Source organism: Poecilia formosa, unplaced genomic scaffold (genome assembly GCF_000485575.1).
Source record: "Poecilia formosa unplaced genomic scaffold, Poecilia_formosa-5.1.2 Scaffold2738, whole genome shotgun sequence".
NCBI classification, from domain to species: Eukaryota; Metazoa; Chordata; class Actinopteri; order Cyprinodontiformes; family Poeciliidae; genus Poecilia; species Poecilia formosa.
In genome coordinates, this window is record NW_006802677.1 from 1 (window position 1) to 3,790 (window position 3,790).

General features: G+C 39.8%; 1 long non-coding RNA gene across 2 annotated transcripts; it reads right to left on the minus strand.

Moving 5' to 3' along the window:
* Positions 1–452: 452 nt before the first annotated feature.
* Positions 453–1,644, minus strand: LOC103133359 (uncharacterized). 2 transcript variants are annotated; one of them, XR_001661273.1, is made up of 3 exons: positions 1,288–1,399; positions 764–1,092; positions 453–610 (listed from the first exon to the last, which is right to left on the minus strand). It is a non-coding gene; the product is annotated as an uncharacterized LOC103133359 (long non-coding RNA). The 2 variants fall into 2 exon arrangements; XR_475729.2 differs by lacking the exon at positions 1,288–1,399 and adding an exon at positions 1,545–1,644 and having other exon boundaries at positions 457–610; positions 764–895.
* Between the last annotated feature and the right edge of the window lie 2,146 nt (positions 1,645–3,790).

Here is a 3,790-nt window from a genome sequence, read left to right on the forward strand (position 1 = left end):
AGTGTTGAGCTCTGACATGGAGAAGAACCAGGAGTCGTTTCCACTCTGACCATCCAAGGAGGATCTGATGGAGCTTCATTCAGAACCAGATGGTCCGATAGAGACCATCTGGTTCTGAATCAGATCCACTTGAGGTATAATTTAGATTAAATCCAGAAATGGTTGATGATCCATGATGTTTGAACCGCAGAGTTGAAACTGGAATCATTTAATTTGTCAATGGCAAGTCTGATCATCCAGCTTAAATCTGTTTATTGTCAGAAGCTAGAAATCTGATTTATTGATTCATTGATTTTGAGAACAATCCAAATATCAACCTAGAAATGAAATTCACTTATGGATTTGCGTATCTGTGTTAATATTATTGGACAAAGTGCATGATTTTGTTTCATTTGGAAACATGAAGTTGATGCAGAACTTGGTATCGTCACATGGCCACAATGACAGATAAAGAGATCAGCAGTTAGAAACAGCTCACCTCTCTGATGGTGGAGATCCAGGAGATTTAAAGGTAATGATGTCATCCTTTGACCAGTTGCTCTTAAAGGACACACAGCTGGGTTCTGGTCCTGGTTCTGGTTCTGGTTCTGGTCTGAGTCTCTGATGGATCCTGACAGAAACATGATGATTAAAACTGAATCTGTTCAGTCTGGATGAAGCAGCAAAGAGGAGCAGCAGCAGCTTCATCACCACGTCTGTTTTGGCCTGATATAGTGAACGCTGTGTGAAAAGGGCTGTGGACAGTTAGAGATGGTGACCTCACCTCTGACCTTTGCTCTGGCTCTCATCTTCCCCACACAGAGTGGTTTTAGAGGGAGGGACTCCCTCCTCTCTGTCCTCACACTGATCCATGCTGCTGAATTCACATCAGCTCACACACACTTTCTAGCTTCACCTGCAGAGGAAACACACATCATTCATCTGCACATCAACTCTGATCATCCTTTACATCATTAGTGCTGGAAAAAGATCAGCTGCTCCTCCTCTGATTGGCTCTTCTTCTCTGCTTCATATCAGTGTCAGGTGAATGCAGTCAGACAGCAGAGAGGCAGAGGAAGCTGCATCAGCTGCTGCACTTCTACTATCAGTCCACTAGATGGAGACATGGAGCAACATTTACATTCACTGATTCAACCTGAACAACAGGAAGGATTTTAGTTCATTATTAATCTCTACAAATGATTAACAAATAATTAATCATTTGCAGTGACTGGATTATATTCTGCATCAAAGATTATATAGATATTTTACTTTGAAAGGAAGCAGCAAGTTGTTGTTTTTTGTGACCTTGATGGTGGAGACCAGAGTTTGATTACAGGAAATAAAAACATGAAGCAGATTTTTCAGAGAAGTAATCATAGAAACATCGTCCTTTTATCATGTTGTTTGATTCCAGTTTATCAGTAATATAATTCTGACCTTCAATCAGCAGAGATGAAACTTTGAGATGAAATAAGCAGTGAATCTTTTCTCCAAACTTTAGAGAGCAGAAAGAAACAGGAAAGTTCCTGAAGACAAAGTTCAAGTAAATAAATCAAACTTACAATTTGTTCAAACGATCAAAAGAGTCGAAGAAAACCATCTGAACAACAAATAAAGATCCAACAACCTGATCAGAGTCGCACCTTAACAGTGTAATTCAAAGTGAAAGTAAATATGACGGAAACTCATGTGGGTTGTAGTTTTTTCTTTCAGAGCAGCAGAACCAGGAAGTAGAAGGTCTGCAGTGAAATCAGTGTAACAGAATTACAAATGTACTTTTTTTAAATCATGATTTATAATTCATTTTATATTGAGAATTTGTGAATTTTATCTTCAGTTATTTTTATTTGTTTTTGCCTGCGGGGGTCTCCTTTCTGCACTCTGCCTCGGTTGTGTCTCCTGGGCTTCCGTAGCTCGGTCCAGCCCTCATAGCTTCTCCCCCTCTTCCCTCACAGCGTTGTTCTGCGCTGCTGTGGGTAAGTCAGAGGAAAGTTCGCTGCTGCGATATACGTTTGCTTTCTGTACGGATGTTGTTGGTTATGTTGAAGTTTTACCATATGGTGATTATTTTTGTTTGTTAATGCGTTATTTTGCAGTTTTGAGCAGTTTTATAACCAGTTTTATTATAATTTTCTTTTTTTTTATTTTGGCGCGAACAACCGGTGCTAAGCCAGCACAGTTCGGTTGAACATTGTTTTTATTCTCACATTTAGGCTGGAGTGCAGGGAGAGTTGAAGAGGAGATTGATTTGTTTTTTTACTCTTCTCCCCCTTGTATGTGTTTTTATTTTAAGTTATCCTTTTTATCTCTGTTTATTTAATTCTGCCCCACTGTATTGCGTTGCTGTGGCCACCAGGTGGCGTTTTTCCCCCTTTTAAGTTTATGATTTTTGTGAGATTTCTTTTTTAGTTGTTGACTTTTGTTGACTCTGAAAAAAATTAGTAGACAGCGTTGTGCTGCGCTGCTGTTGGCTGGAGTGCAGGGAGAGTTGAAGAGGAGATTGATTTGTTGTTTTACTCTTCTCCCCAGAATAAAAGATTTAATGGTCGAATTCTGGAGATTCATTTATACCACCCGTTACACAGAGGCAGGTTGATAAAATATTCATGAGGATTTACTTTGTTTAGACCAGTGTTTGTCAACCTTTTTGGGCCAGCCCCCCAGCCTTTATCCAGGTCCCTCACTGCCCCCACCAAAGAATTTGTAGGCTACTTTGCACTGACTATTATTTTATTTTCAATGTTACTATAATTATTGTAGATGTTTTGATTTTTATGCTTATTTTTGTATTTATCATCAAAAATAATGTCCCAGAGAACAAAAAGCCATGTGAATAGAAATTATTCACAAAGCTGATGTCAATTTACGACTTGGAGTATTCAGCTCCCGTCAGAAGCTGGCCGTTCTAAAAGTTCGTCTCATTGAACGTGGAGCATTATTTTCATTGCGCCAAGATGAGGCAGGGGAAACGACAATAATTAAAATCTTAAAACAATCTTCTCTTAAATTAGAAAGAGCAAACTTGGAAGCTAGCCTGTAAGCGGTGGGAGCTAACTGTAAGCTAACTGGAAGCCGGTAGGCAGTGGAAATCTGGAAGGTAACTCGCAAGCAGTGGCGAGGAATTTTCATTGGAGAAGAAATAAGTAAAAAAGAAAAAAAAAAGTGAAATTGAAAGAAAATGGGACCCAGAAAGACTCCAGCTTCAGAGGATCTGGATGATATCAAGAAATCCTTGGATTTTCTCTCGGAGGAAGTGACAGCGATACGGCTGCACCAAAACAACATTCTGGACTTAGTGAAAGAAGTGAAGTCGTTGAGACTTTCTAATGAGGAAAAGGATAAACGAATCGCTGCATTGGAGAACCGAGTGGCTGAATTGGAACAGTACAGTAAGATAAATGATGTGATCATCACGGGACTTAGAGTTAAGCCCAGTTCGTATGCCAGCGCTGTGGCTACAACTAGTACTGTTGGTGAACCATCGGTCGAAGTGCTTAACTCCACAGAGAAACAGGTGACTTCTTTCCTCCGGACCAAGGGGATAGAGGTGGACTGTGACACTGTGGAAGCATGCCACCCGCTTCCGAGAAGAGGAAAAGATGATAAACCTGCCATTATCATGAGATTCACAAAGAGGAAATACAAGTTTGCTCTGTTAAAACAAGGCAGATTGCTGAAAGGATCTGATGTATTTATTAATGAACACTTGACCAAGAAGAATGCTGATATCGCCAGAAAGGCTCGGTTTCTGAGAAAACAAGGAAAGATTCAATCAACATGGACAACAAATTGTAAGGTTTTCGTTAAA